This window comes from Oncorhynchus kisutch, linkage group LG11, assembly GCF_002021735.2.
Source record: "Oncorhynchus kisutch isolate 150728-3 linkage group LG11, Okis_V2, whole genome shotgun sequence".
Classification (NCBI taxonomy): domain Eukaryota; kingdom Metazoa; phylum Chordata; class Actinopteri; order Salmoniformes; family Salmonidae; genus Oncorhynchus; species Oncorhynchus kisutch.
The window spans coordinates 75720966-75734112 of record NC_034184.2 but is presented as its reverse complement, the minus strand read 5'-3'; the positions used below and the strand labels follow the sequence as shown (position 1 = coordinate 75734112).

Here is a 13147-nt window from a genome sequence, read left to right as displayed (position 1 = left end):
TTTGCTTTGGTCAGGGTGTGATTTGGGTGGGCATTCTATGTTCCTTTTTCTATGTTTTTTGTATTTCTTTGTTTTGGCCGGGAATGGTTCTCAATCAGGGACAGCTGTCTATCGTTGTCTCTGATTGGGAACCATACTTAAGTAGCTTTTTCCCACATGGTTTTTGTCGGTAGTTGTTTTCTGTTTAGTACCTTGCACCTGACAGGACTGTTTCGGTTTCGTTTATTCACTTTGTCATTTTTGTTTCAGTTCGGTTTAATAAAAAGTCATGAACACTTACCACGCTGCGCATTGTGACAATAGTGTAGAGAATCATTGTACCATCCAAACCGCTGTGAAATATATTTTCAATAACCAAGAATATAGTATTTTCAGCTGTTTGAATCTGATGTACAAAACCAAAAGTAAAAGACTCAAAAACGAAACTTAAGAACTGGAAGCTAAGAAATAGCACTCATAGAACGGATTTACTGCTTCTTAGACTTGCTTTCAATGAGAATGACAGATCTATAACTCCTTTTCTATGTGAATTTGGTCTGGTCCCTCATAAAGTTACAGCTTTAAGAAATGTTCGTCAGAACAATTTCATTTTATGCTTATTTATTCAACTTAGGTGTAAACATCAGGAAATCTATTAAACTTTGCTGGAACTGAAACAAAAAATAAAATGATGTTATTTGGTGTCGTCAGTCTGACATCACGGGACACAGAAAAAACCACCATGCATTTGCAGCATCAGTTGTTCACACGTTTTAGTGTGTGTGTGTGTGTGTGTACCTTTTATTAATCCATCCTTCTCAGAAAGACGGCTGCAGGGGGTTGGAGTGTTGGTGGTTTGTCAAGTGAGGTAGTAGGGGGTGAAATAAAGTCAGAAAGGGAGAGAGAGAGGGGCGGAGGTGTGAATATACCATTACCAATACTGACCACATCGTACAATGACACACACATGAACAAAGCAAGGTGGGACTTGCCGTTCATGCTGTTAATGTAACCCACAGTGAGATACAAAACCTGACACTTCCCCTGCCTTCCAGACAGACTCATCGCCACGGTTACCAGACCACTCAGTAGACCTCCGACCCGTCTCCGTAGTTTAGTGCCTAGCAGAGTAGCTATCTGTCTCTGTTGGTCTGTCGAACAGTCGGTACATCAATCTGTCCATCCGTCCAGCCAGTTAGTAAGCCAGTCAATTAGTCAGCCAGCCAGTCAGCCAGTCAGCCAGCCAGCCAGCCAGTCAGTCAGCCAGTCAGCCAGCATGTCCGTGTTCCAATCCAGGACCCTCTCTCTGGCCCTCCTGATCACCATCTGTGTGTACCTCACCTCTGTGTCTGCTAACTGTGAGTACTGATTCACTGATTGATTAATTCATTGGTTGATTGATTGACGATGTAGTGATTGATTACCACATTATATTGTACATATATTAATATATCATATCTATATTAGGCTATATACACTCACGTTAAAATGCAGAAAATGTTACAATTTGGTTAAAGTTTCCATTGAGTTACTGTAATTGACAGGCTTTCTACAGACCTCCTACAACTCAGACCTCTTGGATCCAGAGTGGTCCACGTACCACAGTTCTCTTGGATCCAGAGTGGTCCACGTACCACAGTTCTCTTGGATCCAGAGTGGTCCACGAACCACAGTTCTCTATGCATTTAAAATACTTTTTAACTGTTTAGTTTTACATGGGGGGATGATAACTAACCGTTTGAATATACTGCATCTTCAGTAGACCTCTGACACCTCTGAGATAGGCCAGGTCACATGGTTTCCTGTCAGTGTCTCAGCTTTATGCAGCTCACCCTGCACTATCATCTCCAATGTAAATAACATGAGAAAGAAAACCTCTGATAAGCTTCCCAGTAAAGCATTAAAAACAATCAAACAACCCAGAAAATTGCTAAAAATAGCCCATATTAACATATGTAGCCTAGGAAACAAGGTCCATGAAGTCAATAACTTGCTTGTAACAGACTGATTATCTCTGAAACTCACCTAGATAATACATTTGATGTTACAGTGGTAGCAATACATGGTTATAACATCTACAGAAAAGACAGAAATGCCAACAGAGGAGGTGTTACGGTCTATATTCAGAACCACATTCCTGTATATGTGTGAATATGTGTGAAATGCTTGATAATGTATGTGATATCAACAGAGGTATATTTTCTGGGTGATTTAAATATTGACTAGTATTCATCAAGCTGCCCACTCAGGAAAAAACTTCAAACTGTAACCAGTGGCTGCAACCTGGATCAGGTTGTCAGTTAACCTATCAGGGTATTTACAAACAGCACAGGAATGAAATCATCAACATGTATTGATCACATCTTTACTAACACTGCTGATATTTGCTTTAAAGCAGTTTCCAAATCCATAGGATGTAGTGATCACAATATAATAGCCATATCTAGGAAAACCACAGTTCCAAAGGCTGGGCCTAATGTAGTGTATAAGAGGTCATACAAGAAGTTGTGTAGTGATTCATATGTTGATGATATAAAGAAAATGTGCAGGTCTGTGATGTGTAATGAGGAGCAACCAGACGCTGCACTTGACACATTTATGAAACTACTTATTCCAATTACTAATAAGCACACATCCATTAAGAAAAGGACTGTAAAAACTGTTAAATCCCCTTGGTTTGATGAGGAATTGAAAAATTGCATGGTTGAGAGGGATGAGGCGAAAGGTATGGCAGATAAGTCTAGCAGCCCAACTGATTGGCAAATGTACTGCAAATTTAAGAAATCGTGTGACTAAACTAAATAAAAAGAAAAGGAACTACACTATGAAACAAAGAGAAAATATATTTAGAATTATAATAAAAAGCTTTGGGGCACCTTCAATGACATTTTGGGGAAAAAAAGCCAACTCAGCTCCTTCATTCATTGAATCAGATGACTCGTTCATCACAAAACCCACTGATATTGCCAACTTCTTTAATTACTTTTTCATTGGCAAGATTAGCAAACTTAGGGATGACATGCCAGCAACAAACGCTGACACCACATCCAAGTCTATCTGACCAAATTATGAAAGACAAGAATTGTACTTTTGAATTTGTTAAGTCAGTGTGGAAGAGGTGAAAAAATGATTGTTGTCTATCAACCATGACAAGCCACCAGGGTCTGACAATCTAGATGGAAAATTACTGAGGATAATATCAGACGATATTGCTACTCCTATTTGCCACATCTTCAATTTAAGCCTACTAGAGAGCGTGTGCCCTCAGGCCTGGAGGGAAGCTAAAGACATTCTGCTACCCAAGAATAGTAAAACTTCATTTACTGGCTCAAATAGCCAACAAATCAGCATGTTACCAACACTTAGTAAACTTCTGAAAAAAATGGTGTTTGACAAATCTACTTCACAGTTAACATATTGTCAACAGAATTGCAGCATGCTTATAGGGAAGGACACTCAACAAGCACAGCACTTACACAAATGACTGATGATTGGCTGAGAGAAATTTATGATGAAATGATTGTGGGTGCTGTCTTGTTAGACTTCAGTGCAGCTTTTGACATTATCGATCATAGTCTGCTGCTGGAAAAATGTATGTGTCATTGCTCTACACCCCCTGCTATAATGTGGATAAAGAGTTACTTGTCTAACAGAACACAGAGGGTGTTCTTTAATGGAAGCCTCTCAAATATAATCCAGTTAGAATCAGGAATTCCCCAGCGTAGCTGTTTAGGCCCCTTGTTTTTTTTCTATTTTTACAAACGACATGCCACTAACTTTGAATAAAGCCAGAGTGTCTATATATGTGGATGACTCAACACTATACACGTCAGCTACTACAGCGACTGAAATGACTGTAACACTCAACAAAGAGCTGCTGTTAGTTTCAGAGTGGGTGGCAAGGAATAAGTTAGCCCTAAATATTTCTATAACTAAAAGCATCGTATTTGGAACAAAATACTCACTAAACCTTAAACCTCAAGTAAATCTTGTAATAAATAATGTGGAAATTGAGCAAGTTGAGATGACTAAACTACTTGGAGTAACCCTTGTCGTGTCTTTACTATCATTAACTGAAGACTGATAGTTTTTATCAAAGATTCTCTGTAATTAGTTATTACACGATCAACTGATTAATCACTTAACTAATTAACTACGAAGTCGGGGCATCAAGGAAAAATATTCAGATTACAAAGTTATCATTTCCTAAAATAACTTTTCAGATATTTTACCTGATCAATTAGTCTTCGAATTAATGAATTATTTACTTTACCTCACGTTAGTCTCATTCCAAACGTCGTAAACTGCATGAACCCAGTCTTCACTATGAGTCATCCATACATCAATTGTCTTAAATAATTGATTTATTACTAACTAAGTAATTCACAGAAATGCATAAACAAACAAACAAGGTACATGTGGTTACATGAAGTGAGAATGTGACCTAGTGGGCTAAACCGGCATGGCGGCTTGTTAGACAAAAAGGGAAGTGGGGGTCGACTAAGAAGTCACTACAAAGTGATAATTATAACATTTGAAATGCTAATCCTTTGCACATGAACGCTCACTCATTCGGGAACAATTGCAATCAATATATATATTTACGCTCAGTGTGTCATCTTGATCGCTGGTGAAAAGTTCATTTCTTTTGTAGAATTGTACATCTCTCTCCCTCTCTCTCTGACATTAATTTGTTTCGTTATAGAATGGATGTTTAGGCGGTTGTCGTTCTTTGCGTTCAATGATACCGAATTCCTAGCTGCAGACTAGTAATTAATATCAAAGACTTGTTCTTATTCTGTCTGTATCGATAGTCTAAGAGTTTAACCACGTGGTATGGTAAAATATTCATCAATGGTCTGCAACCTTTAGCCATCTCGTAATTGAGGTAAGCTCAGTCTGCTGATCGAAAACCCGAGTGGGGGTTTTATTCGGAAGGGCCGAAAAAGGGCAGTCCCAGGAGGCCTGACCCTAACTGGGCTCAGGGGCGGTCCTCTGATTTAGTTCAAATCAAAAGGGAATTGTATTTTTCTTCATTAAACAGTCCATAATCATATTACACAATTATACAAACAGTATCATACTCACTCATTCATCTTATACAATTAGATGTAAACCTCATATCTGAGGCTATTATATAAACAGCGTTATGGTAATGTGGCTACACCGTCTCCCATGAGCTTCCCCAAGTTGTGACAAAAGGACCAGTTCGTAGCTGGATTCTTCACCGATCTTTTATACTTTCTCCGAAACATGAAATTTGTTCGTACCTCAAGTTCTGAGGTGGAAGCACTTCCTTTGTCCTCTATGAAATTTGACTCTGCCTCTTATACTGTGTGTCCATGAGGAGATCTTCAGGACTTTATGACATCTCTCTGACCACAGCAACCTAGTTGAAGGAGGCAAGGGGGAGGCAGGGAGAGGGGGATGGGGCTTGCTATACCCAAAGAGGCCAACGTCATGGCACCCTAGATTGGAAACTGTTATGGTCAAAACATATTAATGCTGTAGTAGCTCAGATGGGGAGAAGTCTGTCTATAATAAAATTATGCTCTGCCTTCTTAACAACACGATCAACAAGGCAGTTCCTACAGGCCCTAGTTTTGTCGCACCCTCTACTGTTCAGTCGTGTGGTCAGGTGCCACAAAAAAAGGACTTAGGAAAATTTCAATTGGCGCAGAACAGGGCAGCACGGCTGGCCCTTGGATGTACACAGAGAGCTAATATTAATAATATGCATGTCAATCTCTCCTGGCTGAAAGTGGAGGAGAGATTGACTTCATCGCTACTTTTATTTATGAGAGGTATTGACATGTTGAATGCACCGAGCTGTCTCTCTTAACTACTGGCACACAGCTCGGGAAACCCATGCATACCCCACAAGACATGACACAAGAGGTCTCTTCACAGTCCCCAAGTCCAGAACAGACTAAGGGAGGCGCACAGTACTACATAGAGCCATGACTACATGGAACTCTATTCCACATCAAGTAACTCATGCCAGCAGTAAAATTAGATTTAAAAAACAGACAAAAAAAACCTTATGGAACAGCGGGGACTGTGAAGCAACACAAACATTGGCACAGACACATGCATACACACACACACGATAACATACGCACTATACATACACATGGATTTAGTACTGTAGATATGTGGTAGGGGGAGTATGGGCCTGAGGGCACACAAATCTGTGAATGTATTGTAATGTTTTTAAAATTGTATAGACTGCCTTAATTTTGCTGGACCCCAGGAAGAGCTAATGGGGATCCATAATAAATACAAACTAAAAACACATAATATTTATGGTTAGTTTAGAGATCAGAGGCTGTGTTTAAAAAGGCAGCCCATTCTCATTGATTTTTTCCACTAAATGGTCTTTTGACCAATCACATCAGATCTCTTTCACATCAGATCTTTTTCAGAGCTGATCTGATTGGTCAAAATACCAATTAGTAAAAACCAAAGAACAGAATTGGGCTGCCTGTCTAAATATTTTATTTCTGTCTTTCTCTGTCTCCCTTTCTATGTCACTTCCTTTCTTCCCTTTTATCTATCAGATCGTCGGCCAACTAAGGTAACCACAAGTTGCTGCACAAGAGTTTCTGACTCTCACATCAAATTTAGACTGCAAGCATACCACATCCAAAACGCCATGCCACCCTGTGTTGATGCCATCGTGTAAGTCTCAAACACACACACACACGTTTAACTCGGTGGTGTATGTTTTATGTGTAACGGATGTCATATTCTGAACAGGAGGAATCGGACCAAAGTGCAGTGTGGTAAATGTTCATGACTTTTTATTAAACAGAACACTGAAACAAAAATGACAAAGTGAATAAATGAAACCGAAACAGTCCTGTCAGGTGCAAAACACTAAACAGAAAACAACTACCCACAAAAACCATGTGGGAAAAAGCTACCTAAGTATGGTTCCCAATCAGAGACAACGATAGACAGCTGTCCCTGATTGAGAACAATACCCGGCCAAAACAAAGAAATACAAAATCATAGAAAAAAGAACATAGAATGCCCACCCAAATCACACCCTGACCAAACCAAAATAGAGACATAAAAAGCTCCAAGGTCAGGGCGTGACATTATGATTAACTTCTCATGGTATGATTGTGGTAACGTACTGAAACTCAAGTCCTTTAGTTCATCTGACCTAGAATACCTCCCAATCAAATTCCGACCGTATTACCTCCCAAGATAATTATTTTTAGTTTTAGTCAGATCCATGTATATTCCCTATCAAGCCGATACCACGATGGCCATCAAGGAACTACACTGGACTTTGTGCAAACCACATATCCTGAGGCCACATTTATTGTAGCTGGGGGTTGTAACAAAGCAGATTTGAGGAAAACACTACCAAAGTTCTACCAACACATTGACTGTAGAACTCACGCTGCTAAAACACTTGATCACTGCTACTCGTCCTTCCGGGATGGCTGCAAGCCCCCCCCCCCTCCCTTGGGCAAATCAGATCACGACTTAATTTTGCTCCTCCCTTCCTATACGCAGAAACTCAAACAGGAAGTAGCTGTGCTAAAGTCTATTCAAAGCTGGTCTGACCAATTGGAATCCAAGCTTCAAGATTGTTTGGTATTCTCCGAGAATAACATTGATACATACACTACCGGTAAAACATTTTAGAACACCTACACATTCAAGGGTTTTTCTTAATGTTTTTGTTTTTACCATTATCTACATTGTAGAATAATAGTGAAGATATGAAAACTATGAAGTAACCAAAAAAGTGTGAAACAAATCAAAGTATATTTTTAGATTTTAGATTCTTCAAATAGCCACCCTTTGTCTTGATGACAGCTTTGCACACTCATGGCATTCTCTCAACCAGCTTCACCAAGAATGCTTTTCCAACAGTCTTGAAGGAGTTCCCACATATGCTGGCACTTGGCTGCTTTTTATTCACTCTGCAGTCTGACTCATCCCAAGCCATCTCAATTTGGTTGAGGTCGAGGGATTGTGGAGGCCAGGTCATCTGATGCAGCACTCCATCACTCTCCTTCTTGCTCAAATAGCCCCTACACAGCCTGGAGGTGTGTTGGGTCATTGTCCAGTTGAAAAACAAATGATTATCCCACTAAGCGTAAACCAGATGAGATGGCGTATTGCTGCAGAATTCTGTGGTAGTCATGCTGGTTAAGTGTACCTTAAATTCTAAATAAATCACAGACAGTGTCACCAGCAAAGCACCCCAATGGCATAACACCTCCGCCTTCATGCTTCATGGTGGGAAATACACATGCGGAGATCCTCCGTTCACCCACAATCCGTCTCACAGACACAGCGGTTGGAACCAAAAATCTCAAATTTGGACTCCAGACCAAAACACACATTTCCACCGGTCTAATGTCCATTGCTCGTGTTTCTTGGCCCAACCAAGTCTCTTATTATTATTGGTGTCCTTCATTCACACACAGTCTCCTCTGAACAGTTAAAGTTGAGATGTGACTGTTACTTGAACTCTGTGAAGCATTTATTTGGGCTGCAATTTCTGAGGCTGGTAATTCTAATGAACTTATCCTCTGCAGCAGAGGTAACTCTGAGTCTTCCATTCCTGTGTCGGTCCTCATGAGAGCCAGTTTCATCATAGCGCTTGATGGTTTTTGCGACTTCACTTGAAGAAACCTTCAAAGTTCTTGAATTTTTCTGCATTGACTGACCTTCATGTCTTAAAGTAATGATGGACTGTGGTTTCTCTTTGCTTATTTGAGCTGTTCTTGCTATAATATGGACTTGGTATTTTACCAAAAGGGCTATGTTCTGTATACCCCTCTACCTTTTCACAACACAACTGATTGGCTCAAACGCATTAAGAAGGAAAGAAATGCCACAAATGAACTTTTAAGAAGGCACACATGTTAATTGAAATGCATTCCAGTTGACTCCCTCATGAAGCTGGTTGAGAGAATACCAAGAGTGTGCAAAGCTGTCATCAAGTCGAAGGGTGGCTATTTGAAGAATCTCAAATATAGAGTATATTTAGATTTATTTAACACTTTTGGTTTCTACATGATTCCATGTGTGTAGTTTTGATGTCTTCACTATTATTCTACAATGTAGAAAATAATAAGAATAAAGAAAAACCCTTGAATGAGTTGGTGTTCTATAACTTTTGACCGGTAGTGTACACTGACACGGTGACTGAGTTTGCCAGGAAGTGCATTGGCGATGTTGTTCCTGCTGTGACCATTAAAACCTACCCAACCCAGAAACAGTGGATAGACGGCAACATTTGTGGAAAACTGAAAGCACGAACTACCCCACCCCATGGCAAGGTGACTGGGAATATGGTTGAATGCAAACAGTGTAGTTATTCCTTCCGTAAATCAATTAAACAGGCAAAACGTCAGTTCAGAGACAAAGTGGAGTCACAATTCAATGGCTCAGACACGAGACATATGTGGGAAGGGTCTACAGACAATCACGGATTAAAAAGGTAAAACCAGCCACGTCACAGACACCAACGTCTTGCTCCCGGACAAGCTAAACACCTTCTTCGCCAGCTTTGAGGATAGCACAGTGCCACCGCCCGCTCCCAAGGACTGTGGGCTCTTGTTCTCCGTGGCCAACGTGAGTAAGACATTCAAGTGTGTTAACCCTCACAAGGCTGCCAGCCCAGATGGCATCCCATACTGCCTCCTCAGAGCATGCGCAGAGCAGCTGGTTGGAGTGTTTATATTCAATCTCTCCCTATCCCAGTCGGCTGTCCCCACTTGCTTCAAGATGTCCACCATTGTTCCTGTACCCAAGAAAGCAAAGGTAACTGAACTCAATGACTATCGCCTTGTAGCACTCATTGCATTAAGTGCTTTGAGAGGCTAATAAAGGATCACATCACCTCTACCTTAACTGACACCCAAGACCCACTTCAATTTGCTTCGTGCCCCAATAGATCCACAGACGATGGAATCGCCATCACACTGCCCTATCCCATCTGGACAAGAGGAATACCTATGTAGGAATGCTGTTCATTGAAAAAAGCTCATCTTTCAACAACATAGGACCCTCCAAGCTCATCATTAAGCTCGAGGCTCTGGGTCTGAACCCGACCCGGTGCAACTTGGTCCTGGACTTCCTGACGGGCTGTCCGCAGGTGGTGAAGGTAGGAAACAACACCTCCACTTTGCTGATTCTCAACACAGGGATCCCACAAGGCTGCATACTCAGCCATCTCCTGCACTCCCTGTTCACCCATGACTTTCAGGCCATGCACGCCTCCAACTCAATCATCAAGTTTGCAGACGACAACATCAGTAGGCCTGATTACCAACAACGAGGAGACAGCCCACAGGGAGGAGGTGAGGGCCCTGGCATAGTGGTGTCAGGTAAATTACCTCTCCCTCGATGTCAACAAAACAAAGGAGATGATCGTAGACTTCAGGAAACAGCAGAGTGAGCACGCTCCTATCCACATCGACGGGACTGCAGTGGGAAAGGTGGAAAAATTCAAGTTCCTCGGCGTACACATCACTGACAATCTGAAATAGTCTACCCATACAGACAGAGTGGTGAAGAAGGCACAACAGTGCCTTGGTCCCTAAGAGCCTCACAAACTTCACAAACAGCCTCACAAACAGATGCCCAATTGAGAGCATCCTGTTGGGATGTATCACCGCCTGGTACAGCAACTGCACTGCCCGCAAGCGCAGGGCTCTCCAGAGGGTGGTGTGGTCTGCCAAACGCATCACTGGGGGCACACTGCCTGCCCTCCAGGACATCTACAGCACCCGATGTCACAGGAAGGCCATAAAGATCATCAAGGACATCAACCACCCAAGCCATGGCCTGTTCATCCTGCTACCATCCAGAAGGCGAGGTCAGTACAGGTGCATCAAAGTTGGGACCGAGAGACTGAAAAAAGGCCATCAGACTTTTAAATAGCCATCACTTGCCTCCTACCACCCGATTACTCAACCCTGCAACCTTAGAGGCTGCTGCCCTATGTCCATAAACATGGAATCACTGGTCATTTTAATAATGGAACACTAGTCACTTTAATCATGTTTACATACTGCTTTACTCATTTCATATGCATATACTGTAATCTATTCTAATCTATTTGTCATTGCCACTCTGACATTGCACATCCTAATATTTCTATATTACTTAATTCCTTTCTTTAACTTTTAGATTTGTGTGTATTGTTGTGAATAGTGAGATACTATTGCACTGTTAGAGGAAGGAACACAAGCATTTCTCTAAACCCGATATAACATCTGCTAAATATGTGTATGTGAACAATACAATTTAATTTGATACATTAGTAGTAATATTCTCTATGTTTTGTTTCAGCTTCCACACAGTGAAAGGAGGGAAGATCTGCTCTGATCCCAAAGCATCCTGGGTCAACAAAAGAAAGCAATGTAAGGTGCTAACTTTCACACATACACACACACACACACACACACACACACACACACACACACACACACACACACACACACACACACACACACACACACACACACACACACACACACACACACACACACACACACACACACACACACACACACACACACACACTGTCTTGTACACTTAACCTTGTGGGGATGCAGAATTCAGTCCCATTCTAAATGGTAGTTTCCCTAACTCTAAACCTAAACCTAACACTAACCTGTACTCTAACGCTAACCTTAAACCCTAAACCTAACATTCGCTCCTAGATCCTAGCCCTTAACGTAATTCTAACCTTAACCATAAACCAAACACTAGCTCCTAACCCTAACCCTTAATGTAATTCTAACCCTAACCCTAGCTCCTAACCCTAACCCTAGCTCCTAACCCTAAACCTAACCCTAGCTCCTAACCATACACCTAACACTAGCTCCTAACCCTTAATGTAATTCTAACCCTACCCTAACCCTAGCCCCTAACCCTAGATCCTAACCCTAAACCTAACACTAGCTCCTAACCCTTAATGTAATTCTAACCCTAGCCCCTAACCCTAGCCCCTAACCCTAGCCCCTAACCCTAACCCTTAACCCTAGCCCCTAACCCTAGATCCTAACCCTAAACCTAACACTAGCTCCTAACCCTTAATGTAATTCTAACCCTAGCCCCTAACCCTAACCCCTAACCCTAGCTCCTACCCCTAGATCCTAACCCTAAACCTAACACTAGCTCCTAACCCTAAACGTAATTCTAACCCTAGCACTAATTCTAACCTTAACTCTTAAACCCCCTACAGATAGCATTTGACCTCGTGGGGACTAACAAAATGCCCCCAGTTGGTCAAATTTTGGTTTGTTTACTATTCTTGTGCACACACACACACACACACACACACACACACACACACACACACACACACACACACACACACACACACACACACACACACACACACACACACACACACACACACACACACACACACATAGTCTTATCTTTCTGTCTCTCTCTAGATTTGAATGTGATGAAAAAGCAAAGAAGACATGTTTGACCATGACTGGAACCCTCTCCACTGTAAACACGCCTCCTCACCATCTCCTGCATCCTCCTCCCCTCCTCACCATCTCCTGCATCCTCCTCCCAAGATCCTCTATCAGCATACTTCACTTTTCTGCTTATTTTTTGTCCGTCTGGCCCTTAAGATTATTTTGTTGTGTTTTAAATTGATAGAATTTCATTAAAATACAGTATGTTACAGTCTGTTGTTGTGCTAATGTACATGTGGTTACACTGATCTAAGACAGAGACGAAATTGCCACGGGGGAACATGCCCCCCCCACCCCCAATATTCACAATAGGTGTATATTCGTCCCCCCCCCCAATAATTACTTTAAATTCAAACAAAAATGTGAACACATCATAAGCAAAATGGCAAAATGTGTAGAATTGCAGGAAATTAGCTTTAAAGTAACTGTTCAGTATTTCCAGATTTCTATGAAATATGACCTACAATTAATTACAATATGAATGAAATGGTTTTCCTTCTAAAAAATGTAAATTAAGTATGTTATGAGGAAGCATTTATGGTGTTGGCATATACTGGTCAATAAAAATATTCAGGCGAGTAGACCGCTGATTGGCCAGCTCATCCCCCTTAGGAGGATGACATCATCCTCTGTGAGGAAATACCAAGCATTTTCTAAACGGTCTGTTTGAGGTTGGGTTTTTGAAGTTTTTT

The 13147-nt window shown here is 41.3% G+C and overlaps 1 non-coding gene across 1 annotated transcript; it reads left to right on the top strand.

The window, feature by feature from the left end:
- Window positions 1-947: 947 nt before the first annotated feature.
- Window positions 948-12669, top strand: LOC109899228 (uncharacterized). Its single transcript, XR_004211508.1, has 4 exons — window positions 948-1337; window positions 6540-6660; window positions 11308-11378; window positions 12423-12669. It is a non-coding gene; the product is annotated as an uncharacterized LOC109899228 (transcript).
- The last annotated feature ends 478 nt before the right edge of the window (window positions 12670-13147 follow it).